General features: G+C 29.9%; 1 long non-coding RNA gene across 2 annotated transcripts in view; it reads right to left on the minus strand.

The window, feature by feature from the left end:
• Window positions 1–2107: 2107 nt before the first annotated feature.
• The window catches only part of LOC140059230 (uncharacterized), a 42460-nt gene continuing 30723 nt past the window's right edge, over window positions 2108–13844 (minus strand). For both annotated transcript variants that reach the window (XR_011847153.1, XR_011847152.1), the window contains exons 5-8: window positions 3304–3429; window positions 2991–3105; window positions 2689–2859; window positions 2108–2488 (exon numbers count right to left, since the gene is read on the minus strand). This is a non-coding gene — a long non-coding RNA (uncharacterized lncRNA). The remainder of the gene's footprint in view (window positions 2489–2688; window positions 2860–2990; window positions 3106–3303; window positions 3430–13844) is intronic.

Here is a 13844-nt window from a genome sequence, read left to right on the forward strand (position 1 = left end):
ATTGCTTTAATTTTTCAGCCTACATATTGAAGTGAAGGAATAGTGTATAACAAACCAATGGCCGTAAATACAGTAGTAATTTATAAATACTTTGACACCCAAATTAAAAAAATTAAATTTTAGTCTTTAAAACTGAGTTGGATCAAGAGGCTTTATAGCCCTGGGAAATGGAAATTCATGTATCCAATTGAATGTACAGTTAAAATTACTAAAACTAGATGGCACGCTCGCGTACCATCTAGGTCGTGCCCACAGATGGTTCTCGAATACACAGTATTTCCAGCGAGAAAAAAATGGAGATTTCAAATGTACGTACCGCAGGACTATAATACATTGTCGTTTACAGAAACGAATAAATATACACAATGATTTATGAAGTCAACCAAAATTAGCACCCTGGGAATTACTTCCGAGAGAGAAACAAAATGAGTCAAATTTTTTTATTTGGACTCATTTAAACAAACCCAATTTGTGTTTTGTATGTAACATTAAGGGTTGAGGGATGGGGAAGAAGATAGGTACAAAGAGGAAACATTTTAAAATATATTCTTATCCACTCAGTAACGAAATATTGTTTTTAATGTTTTATAGGCCTATAAATAATATACCACTAAATCTATACCTCTATGGTTAAACCAAATAATTTGGAATGTTTATTTGTATATTATATGTTTATAATCTAACAGTAGGGCCTACCCACACTCACAGTAATAAAGTTTATTTGTATATATTTTTATATTACATCTAACAGTACCAACACTCACAGTAAGAAATTTGCGATTCAAATTGCGATCAAAAGTGGTTAATACCTTAACAGTATTGTACAGCATTGCAATACTATTTATGTTTATTCTCCAAGGGGGCCCATAAATCTAAATCTATACCTGTATGGTTAAACCAAATAATTTGGAATGTTCCATTCATCACAAATCAATACATTTGTAAAAACTTATATTAAATGTATCAAAATAGTATTTTTTAAAGAAAATCGGCCTGTCTTCAACATTATGATGCTGTACTCGAACTGTTCAACCGGTTTTCAGCTATTAAAAACAATTATCGTAGGAGGAGATAGGAAAATGCGAAGCCTCCTCGCATTTTTGTGGCGGGTATTTTTCAAGATGGACATCCATTAGACAGTGTATACCACGATCGGAAAACACCCCTATTTGGGGCAAATCGTTGAACCTAAATTCGTTTTAATCGTCAATAACTAATTATCTAACTTAATTTAATTAGTAAACAGGGTTACATCAGGTGGTTAAAATCAGTACCGAAAGTACGAACCAACTTTATATACCATCGAGTAAAAATTCTAGAAGTAAGGCGCGATTTACCGAATTTTGCCCTTACGTAAATTTATATATAGATGAATAAAGAAAATCATACAATTTTAAAAGACATGTCAATATTTTATCTACAATTATTAAATGTGGCTGTGATAACATTATAAGTTCAGAACCACTAATTGCAAATGAAATCAAATCTCAACAGCTATGGGAAAAAAAATATATAACTCTGCAAGGTAATTCAATGTATCTTAGCAATTGGTTAAATTTGGGATTCCGAAAAATAAACGATATCATTATTAATAATGAACTGATAACATACCAAGAGTTGCTTCCCAAGTTAAGTCATAAAGAAAATGATTTCATAGAATATTTTTCAATTATCAATGCGATACCAAATAAATGGAAAAAAATAGTAACATCACCAATATTGTTGAAAAGGTAAAATGATAAGTATGTAGATATACGTTTATTGAGCAAAGCAAAGTGGGAATTTAATTTAAGGCGTTGATGTATAAAGTTATTTAAAGTCTTTTTTAGTATAGATATATACTTTTTTTTAAAGTTTACATCCGGGTATGAAGTGTCTCACATACACACAGAACCAAAATACTATTTTGGACTTGCACACTCTATAGACTCTAACCTTACGGTTCTCATTAAATAGATCATTCCATGCTATCCATTCTAAATATCTTATTTTCAAACTTTTTCATTCTTCATACTCATGTCATTCTTTTTTGTCTTGGTGAAAAGGAAGAGTATTTTATATTCCTCCCCTGAGTTTATAGCCTCTCTACCCGAACACGAACATTATAGAATAATAAAAACTGTCAAAAGTACGTTTTTAATCAATTTTTATCGTCTTTTTATTGCCATTTTGTTTATATAATTAAATTATTTTTAATATGATTTTACAAACATCAAAATCAATCATTTTATGTATATACAGCAAGTGTTTACTTTTAACGTTGTAACATATAAACGAGAGGAAAAAATATGCTTAAAAAATATAATATTTATAACAGAGTATGATAATAAAATTGGGACGAACCCACACAAGACAAAAAAAAAAGGATTTTATAGAGAATACATGCAAATTGGTTTAACAATGCCTCTCCTTAGTCCATATCCACCAGAAGTTTCCCTGCCTGTTTGAAGCTAATGTTTTAAATGAACAATAACACACTTGATATAAGCTGTGAAGAACAAATATTGAAAACAGACGTTATTAAGCATTTGTAGTTAGCTCTTCTGTATGATGTAGGCTATACATGTTTCTAAATCTATTTGTTATAACTTTTAATATGGTAAGTATGGAACAATACCAGACCATATTCTACATTTAGTTTTCCTGATCTTGGTGGAGCAACGACTTCATTACAAACTGTAAACTCACTTGATTGGCTAAGCTTTCTTTATACCGTCCTCTTTCTTGTGGCCTCTTCTGCTGCATCATGGTTATTTGTAAATATTTTTCTGTGGCACCAATTCTCCTTTGCTGTCCTAGAGGTCTGAGCTTCTGCTTGTTAGATCTACCATAAACTTATCAACATCCACCTTAGTCACTCTACAATGTAAGATCATGTTCACCATTGAAAAAACAATGAAGTTATATTAAGCAATGACATTAGTGTGATCTCGAAATAGGCTTAAATAGCAAAAGGATTAAAAGATAAATGGTATTTATGTTAAACCTACCTTCACTATCTTTTGGGTTTTTAACATGTTTATTACTAATTGCTTTTGTTGGAATAAATCACATCAACCAATTGCTTGACCTGGGTAAATTACCACCTTCAAGATGACTCCATACCTACACAAAATCAAATGAATAAAATTAGAAACATGACAAAGAAAAACACACTAATTACATGGACACTACACAACGTGCAAGGGAAGATTTAAGCATTTGATTTGGAGATGTTAGATAGACCTGTCCTCTCATACTACAATATTAATTTATGTAGATACTTTGTGCAAATATTTGTTTAATAAGTAATGTTTTAAGTACCTCACTTAGTTCAGGAAAGTCATCCTGTAAACAGAATCGACACTGCCACAGACTAGTATCATCTTTACGCACTGGGTTGGCAATGTCGACAGGCTATTTTTTTTACTTGCCCTAGCACCAATTTTCCTGCAAACAATAAAATGACATTCTTTCTTAAAATTTCATCAGTGATATTTTTCATTAATGCTTTGTTTTTTATTTTAATTGCATATCCTTTAGTCCATTATTATACTACATATTTACATTGTGCATAGATTAATTATTCCCATATTTTAACATAGCAATATGGCAGAGATGGATGATATGATACAAGCATTAACGACAGCACTCCAAGGCCTAAAAGCGAAGTCCACCACTGGTTAAACTAAGTTTAAGGGTTGTGCAAGAGAGATTGGAGAGCTATCCTTGAAAGAAAGGAGAGATGACTTTAATAATTTTGCTACCCACTACAATCTTACTGGAGAAGTCAAAGCCTACTCGCTGTTAGCCCAGCTAGGCAGAGCGGCGAAAGATGAGATCTTCTGCTATGGTGATGATGTTAAGAAGGGTAGTACAAAGATTGTTAGAGAAACTTGAGGCGCAGTAATTTTCATAGTCGATCACAGCTGTATGAAGAATCGTTAGCTGATTACAGTAGGATGCCGATGAGAGACTGGTCAAGGCGGCAACGTCAGATATTGAGAAAGCGGCATTGGAAAGATTTACAAGAGGGGTAAAGGAACCATGGGTCCAAAGGGAATTGCGCAGAATCGAGATGGCATGTAAAGATAAGTCATTCCAAGAGATGAGAGAGCAGAGTTACGCGAACATTGGCATTACTGTACTCCAGATGTTATTAGCCAGAAGCCAAGGCCGATGTCAATGGCCACACAAAGAGATGTTTTCGGTGTGCTGTGAGTAAATCACAAACCTCTAAAATTAGACCACCACTACGTCATCTTCTCGCTTTCAAACCTAAAGCTCGACAGAGGAATAGGAAGGTTCAAAGATGTCTTTGTAATGACAGATGCCTATTCAAAGTTTGCTGCTACTGTCGCTTGCAAAGACCAGTGCGCAAAAGGGGTAGAGAGAGCTCTGAGAGATCATTGGTTTGCTTGCTATGAGGTGCCCGATCGAATTCATTCAGATCAGAGTAAAAACTTTGGCTTTGTGCAAACTTTATAACATAACAAAATCCAGAACTTCAGGTTACCACCCAGTAGGGAACGGGAAAACTTAACAAGACATCGTGCAGCTTATTGAGAGCTATGAAACCAGCAGAGCGAAGACGATGGTCTAAAATGCTAGGACATGTAGTAGTTATCTATAATACCACCCAAGATACGGTGAACGGTGTTACGCCTTACTTATTGATGATGGGGAGAGAACCAAAATTGCCCATTGAACTTTTCCTAGATAATGCAAGCTCAATTTGGGATGCGGATGCGGATAAGGAAGAAAGACGTCATCCACCAACAAATTCTGAACGGTTTAAAATTGGTGAGCGAGTTCTAATTCGCAGAGAACACTTTGATGGTCGACATAAACTGGTTGATAAATATTCGGAAACGTCATACATTGTAACTGTATACAACAAGAAGGTGTTTACCAACTTAGGCAAAGCAACGAAGGTGCTACTAAATGGGTTAATAGAAGAAGAATAATTAGAGATCCGAGAGACTTAGCAGTCGAAGTACCCAAAGAACAAGAGACAGAAGTTGTGAGGTAATTTCCCGATTGATCGTAATCAAAACGGTACTGGGTATGGTCTACTAGCTTTTCTGCTCCCAACCAGTACATCCATTCATAGAAGCCTTGATGAAGTAAGACTACCTGGTGGTGACCATAGAACGGTCCCGAGATAACGACTATACTTCAGCTTTAGTCGATAGAAGATGGAAATATTGTTAGAGATAGAGTATATGATGTTTGATTATGTGTAGATATGTGATTTGTTCTATTATCCAAATGATGTTCCGTATATAGGAGATGAAGATAGTAGTTGGGTGTAATGATTTTGTTTATCAAATAATTATCCTAGACTGTATATTATGCGATAAATAATATTTTATATATATTTTTTTTAATATTTATTGTTATGATTATAATATTAATTAAAATATATTTGTTAGTATAAATTAAAAAATATAAAATATAGATATAAAGAAGAAAAGCAAAGAGATTATGGAGCGGCTATTCCTGAATATACAATAATAAGTATCGTAAGTTTAATTTATAAATTTTAGGCGATCTTGTCAAAGGTCAAGCGCCATAGCCTGCCACGTTTCGATATTCAATATTGAACTTGACCTGTAAACGTAAAACTTTAAATGACAATGAAACAACGCTTTTATTCTCGAAATCTTTTACTTTATAATATTTTTTTATGGTGATTTGGGAAATTATCTTAAATACAAATACATTTTGCTTCAACAACATCAAAGAACAAAACCAGTAACACATTATTTCACATGCACCAAAAAATAAACAAAAACACAATTACAACTACATAAACCTCATTAAATTTAGAATTAATTAGGAATAAGTTCATTAGCATTCTTTTTATTTTGTTATAAGCAAAAAGCTAAAGAAAAAAGCAAGTGATAGTTATTACAGAATACTCAGTTTCTCTTCAACAATAAATTACTATCCCAATTGGTAATTAAATCTTTTACATCAGAGTAACTATTAAAACCAGGAACACATTAAAAACTTCACATGCACCAATAAAATAAACAAAAACACAATTACACCTACATAAACTCATTAAAATTTAGTATCAATTAGGAATAAAATGTGTTACCATTAATTTTATTTTGTATTTTGCTATTATAAGTGTATAGCTATAAAGGTAGAAAAGAAAAGTGATAGTGATATTACAAAATACACAGTTTCTCTTTATCAATAAATTACTAATCTAATTGGTCATTGAATCATATAAATCAGAGTATTCTAGAAAATGTGATTTTATTGTAGAGTATTACTATCACTGAGGCATTACTTTATTTGGTATTATCATCAGCAACACAGTTTGCCTATCTCTAACCATAGAGCACTGATAAAAAAAATTTATCTCTACTGTTGGTCAAGTTTTGTTATCAAATCACTGAAAACTGAAAAAAAAGGCGTTCTACTGATCTAGATCTAGACAACTTTTATCATGGGTAAGTTTGAGCATTTATAATTAGTTATAATACTATAATGTAAAATTGGTCTAACATCATACAATATTTAGTTTTAACATTTTTAATGATTTATAGCTATTATTTGTCTAGTGTAATCTACCATTATCAATTTGTTCTTTTGACAATTTTAGGAAAGCTTTTGTAGATAAAAACAATTCTGTTATATTTAATTGTTGTAAAAAGCTTTGTTATTTTTAGTTGACAAAAAATTATACAATATCCAAAGCTATGCTACTGAATTAATCACCAAAAATCAAAGTACCCCATGCTTTTTTACATTTTGTTAATGAAGATATGTATCAATGGGATATGTGACGTCAACCAAAATGTCACTTGCATAATCTCAGATGTATGCATTACCAATGATACAAGAAGAGGTTACTAACAATACAAGAAGAAAGTAGTGCATTTTTAGAGAATAGGTTGTCACAAAAATGAAAAAAGAAGAATATTAATAAAAACAATAGTTGATATACTGTGAGAGCATATAGCACCAAAAAATGATTTTTTAATAATTTTTATAAATTATACAATTTGTTTTACAGATATGCAAAATGCAACATATTTTAGTTTTGAATTTGACTTTGACTTCCCATGGACCTACCAGAGTTCATGGGATGTTTACTACCCTCCATGGAAGTTCCCCAAGTACTATGAATTCTTTAACCTGACAATAAGTCCAATGAGTAGTTGGTTCACATATATCATTATGGCTGCAGGAATAATGGAAAACCTGTTGGTTATTTTGGTTGTCTGCTGCAATCATCAACTAAGAAAGAAATCTAATGTTTTGATTGTAAACTTGGCCGTTGCTGACATACTAAGTTGTCTTGTTACTTTAATTTTTATATCATTATATGATGATTCCCCTATAAATGGTTCAATTGTAATTATGGGGATAATTTTCATGAATTGTTCACTATTGTTTGTTTTTATTGTGAGTATGGAACGTTTTCTAGTTATTTCTGTTCCAATAAAATTTCAAAACTTTGTTTCTAAAAAGAAATTAGCAATAGTATGTACTTTTATGTGGATTTTAATAATAGGCTTAGTAATCTATTTTTTCATTGCATCTTTCTACACTTTTTTTTACATTCCTGTGCTCATTTTGAGTTTGACATTGACCATCAGTGTTGGATTTGTTTATATTTCTATGTATATTATTTTAAAACGTAAAACTAATCAAATCAAATCAGCTTCTGCTAGATCTGCTAAAAAGGACAGATTACGATCAGTTTTTATCACATTTAGTATTCTACTTTTTTCACTGTTTTTCTGTTTACTCCCAACCCAGTTATTGACAATATGCTTTCTTAAGTCAAACTTTTGTGACTCATTTACTGAGTCTTTTTATCAGATTTTTTTACCGCTTCTGATGATGAATTCTGCTTTAAATCCAATTGTATATTGGTGGCGTATTCCAGAATTAAGAAACGGATTTAAGCGCATGATATGCTGCTTCGCTTCTAATCCTGAACCTCAAATAAGAAACATTCACAGAGGTCAAAGACGTAATGAAAATGAACAAAGAGTGTAATAGACTAGAAATAAAACCAAAGTCACTAAATGAAAAAATTGATAAGATAACAACTGTAAACGTAAAACATTAAATGACAATTAAACAACGCTTTTATCAACGAAATCTTTTACTTTATAATACATACTAATAATTTAAAGCCTGACTGTAAATTTTTAAACAAATTGTTGCATATTAATAAATGGTAGCCATGAGTAAATAAATTAAAAATAATGTATTAGTGTCAGTGTCATTAAGGCTTTTGAACTTGAATTAGAAATTACAACATGTTACAATCTTTCAATACTTTTATTTAAATCATTTTATAAAAATCATATAGTATAAACAACAAATAAAACTTGTTCACAAATGCCAGATTACAGTTGTTGTATTAGTTTAAGCTTTTTTAGTTTTTAAAAAATCTTATCCCATATCATAATTAGCAAGTACATTAGAAGTACATAAATCTACTTTTTTTAATTTATGTTTTGATGGATGAATAAAGAATATTTCACTCTATTTAATAAATATGTATTTTTTATTAAGGGTACCTTACACTGACATTTTTGTGCCATGAGAAGAAAATGGAACTGGGAGGCCTCTGTGAAAAAGTGGTCAAGCTGAAACATTATCAACCGTACTGGTTGCTACGGCCTTGCATTGAGAGCTATTTCATGCAAACTAATGCTAAAGTACATTTTCAATGTTTAACAATTCAAGATATGAATTCAACATTGTACATATTACAGTACACAGTACATTACTGTTATGTATCAATATTACTATACATCTTACAGTACACAGTACATTACTGTTATGTATCAATATTACTATACATCTTACAGTACACTGTACATTACTGTTATGTATCAATATTACTATACATCTTACAGTACACTGTACATTACTGTTATGTATCAATATTACTATACATCTTACAGTACACTGTACATTACTGTTATGTATCAATATTACTATACATCTTACAGTACACAGTACATTACTGTTATGTATCAAAATTACTATACATATTACAGTACACTGTACATTACTGTTATGTATCAATATTACTATACATCTTACAGTACACTGTACATTACTGTTATGTATCAATATTACTATACATATTACAGTACACAGTACATTACTGTTATGTATCAATATTACTATACATATTACAGTACACTGTACATTGCTGTTATGTATCAATATTACTATACATCTTACAGTACACAGTACATTACTGTTATGTATCAATATTACTATACATCTTACAGTACACAGTACATTACTGTTATGTATCAATATTACTATACATCTTACAGTACACTGTACATTGCTGTTATGTATCAATATTACTATACATCTTACAGTACACTGTACATTGCTGTTATGTATCAATATTACTATACATCTTACAGTACACAGTACATTACTGTTATGTATCAATATTACTATACATATTACAGTACACTGTACATTACTGTTATGTATCAATATTACTATACATCTTACAGTACACTGTACATTACTGTTATGTATCAATATTACTATACATCTTACAGTACACTGTACATTACTGTTATGTATCAATATTACTATACATCTTACAGTACACTGTACATTGCTGTTATGTATCAATATTACTATACATCTTACAGTACACAGTACATTACTGTTATGTATCAATATTACTATACATCTTACAGTACACTGTACATTACTGTTATGTATCAATATTACTATACATATTACAGTACACTGTACATTACTGTTATGTATCAATATTACTATACATCTTACAGTACACTGTACATTACTGTTATGTATCAATATTACTATACATCTTACAGTACACAGTACATTACTGTTATGTATCAATATTACTATACATCTTACAGTACACTGTACATTGCTGTTATGTATCAATATTACTATACATCTTACAGTACACAGTACATTACTGTTATGTATCAATATTACTATACATCTTACAGTACACTGTACATTGCTGTTATGTATCAATATTACTATACATCTTACAGTACACAGTACATTACTGTTATGTATCAATATTACTATACATATTACAGTACACTGTACATTTCTGTTATGTATCAATATTACTATACATCTTACAGTACACTGTACATTACTGTTATGTATCAATATTACTATACATCTTACAGTACACTGTACATTACTGTTATGTATCAATATTACTATACATCTTACAGTACACTGTACATTACTGTTATGTATCAATATTACTATACATCTTACAGTACACAGTACATTACTGTTATGTATCAAAATTACTATACATATTACAGTACACTGTACATTACTGTTATGTATCAATATTACTATACATCTTACAGTACACTGTACATTACTGTTATGTATCAATATTACTATACATATTACAGTACACAGTACATTACTGTTATGTATCAATATTACTATACATATTACAGTACACTGTACATTGCTGTTATGTATCAATATTACTATACATCTTACAGTACACAGTACATTACTGTTATGTATCAATATTACTATACATCTTACAGTACACAGTACATTACTGTTATGTATCAATATTACTATACATCTTACAGTACACTGTACATTGCTGTTATGTATCAATATTACTATACATCTTACAGTACACTGTACATTGCTGTTATGTATCAATATTACTATACATCTTACAGTACACAGTACATTACTGTTATGTATCAATATTACTATACATATTACAGTACACTGTACATTACTGTTATGTATCAATATTACTATACATCTTACAGTACACTGTACATTACTGTTATGTATCAATATTACTATACATCTTACAGTACACTGTACATTACTGTTATGTATCAATATTACTATACATCTTACAGTACACTGTACATTGCTGTTATGTATCAATATTACTATACATCTTACAGTACACAGTACATTACTGTTATGTATCAATATTACTATACATCTTACAGTACACTGTACATTACTGTTATGTATCAATATTACTATACATATTACAGTACACTGTACATTACTGTTATGTATCAATATTACTATACATCTTACAGTACACTGTACATTACTGTTATGTATCAATATTACTATACATCTTACAGTACACAGTACATTACTGTTATGTATCAATATTACTATACATCTTACAGTACACTGTACATTGCTGTTATGTATCAATATTACTATACATCTTACAGTACACAGTACATTACTGTTATGTATCAATATTACTATACATCTTACAGTACACTGTACATTGCTGTTATGTATCAATATTACTATACATCTTACAGTACACAGTACATTACTGTTATGTATCAATATTACTATACATATTACAGTACACTGTACATTTCTGTTATGTATCAATATTACTATACATCTTACAGTACACTGTACATTACTGTTATGTATCAATATTACTATACATCTTACAGTACACTGTACATTACTGTTATGTATCAATATTACTATACATATTACAGTACACTGTACATTGCTGTTATGTATCAATATTACTATACATCTTACAGTACACAGTACATTACTGTTATGTATCAATATTACTATACATCTTACAGTACACTGTACATTACTGTTATGTATCAATATTACTATACATCTTACAGTACACTGTACATTACTGTTATGTATCAATATTACTATACATATTACAGTACACTGTACATTGCTGTTATGTATCAATATTACTATACATCTTACAGTACACTGTACATTACTGTTATGTATCAATATTACTATACATATTACAGTACACAGTACATTACTGTTATGTATCAATATTACTATACATCTTACAGTACACAGTACATTACTGTTATGTATCAATATTACTATACATCTTACAGTACACTGTACATTACTGTTATGTATCAATATTACTATACATCTTACAGTACACTGTACATTACTGTTATGTATCAATATTACTATACATCTTACAGTACACTGTACATTACTGTTATGTATCAATATTACTATACATCTTACAGTACACTGTACATTACTGTTATGTATCAATATTACTATACATCTTACAGTACACTGTACATTGCTGTTATGTATCAATATTACTATACATATTACAGTACACTGTACATTACTGTTATGTATCAATATTACTATACATCTTACAGTACACTGTACATTACTGTTATGTATCAATATTACTATACATCTTACAGTACACTGTACATTGCTGTTATGTATCAATATTACTATACATCTTACAGTACACTGTACATTACTGTTATGTATCAATATTACTATACATCTTACAGTACACTGTACATTGCTGTTATGTATCAATATTACTATACATCTTACAGTACACAGTACATTACTGTTATGTATCAATATTACTATACATATTACAGTACACAGTACATTACTGTTATGTATCAATATTACTATACATCTTACAGTACACTGTACATTACTGTTATGTATCAATATTACTATACATATTACAGTACACAGTACATTACTGTTATGTATCAATATTACTATACATCTTACAGTACACTGTACATTACTGTTATGTATCAATATTACTATACATCTTACAGTACACAGTACATTACTGTTATGTATCAATATTACTATACATCTTACAGTACACTGTACATTACTGTTTTGTATCAATATTACTATACATCTTACAGTACACTGTACATTACTGTTATGTATCAATATTACTATACATCTTACAGTACACTGTACATTACTGTTATGTATCAATATTACTATACATCTTACAGTACACTGTACATTGCTGTTATGTATCAATATTACTATACATATTACAGTACACTGTACATTACTGTTATGTATCAATATTACTATACATCTTACAGTACACTGTACATTACTGTTATGTATCAATATTACTATACATCTTACAGTACACTGTACATTGCTGTTATGTATCAATATTACTATACATATTACAGTACACAGTACATTACTGTTATGTATCAATATTACTATACATATTACAGTACACAGTACATTACTGTTATGTATCAATATTACTATACATCTTACAGTACACTGTACATTACTGTTATGTATCAATATTACTATACATATTACAGTACACTGTACATTACTGTTATGTATCAATATTACTATACATATTACAGTACACTGTACATTGCTGTTATGTATCAATATTACTATACATATTACAGTACACTGTACATTGCTGTTATGTATCAATATTACTATACATATTACAGTACACTGTACATTACTGTTATGTATCAATATTACTATACATCTTACAGTACACTGTACATTGCTGTTATGTATCAATATTACTATACACATTACAGTACACTGTACATTACTGTTATGTATCAATATTACTATACATCTTACAGTACACAGTACATTACTGTTATGTATCAATATTACTATACATCTTTCAACTAACTACCCTTAAACCTCTACCAATAGAACTATTATATTGTAATTTAATCTTATAAATTAACATCATCAAATGGCACAAAGTGTCTAAATGTCACAAAGTGTCTAAATGTCACAAAGTGTCTAAATGTCACATATTGTCTAAATGTCACAAAGTGTCTAAATGTCACCAAATAGCCAGTGTTGTAGGGGACCTGTTGTAGTATCATGGTCTTGAAATGTTTCAATAATTTTATACTTGCTGGTACACATTGTTTAATTGTACAGTTTCTTGCCATCAATATAAAATTATTATTAGTGGTAATTGAATCTTAGAAATCATAACATTCTAGGAAATTTCATATCCTATCATAGAATATTAT

Source organism: Antedon mediterranea, chromosome 9, assembly GCF_964355755.1.
Source record: "Antedon mediterranea chromosome 9, ecAntMedi1.1, whole genome shotgun sequence".
Taxonomy (NCBI): domain Eukaryota; kingdom Metazoa; phylum Echinodermata; class Crinoidea; order Comatulida; family Antedonidae; genus Antedon; species Antedon mediterranea.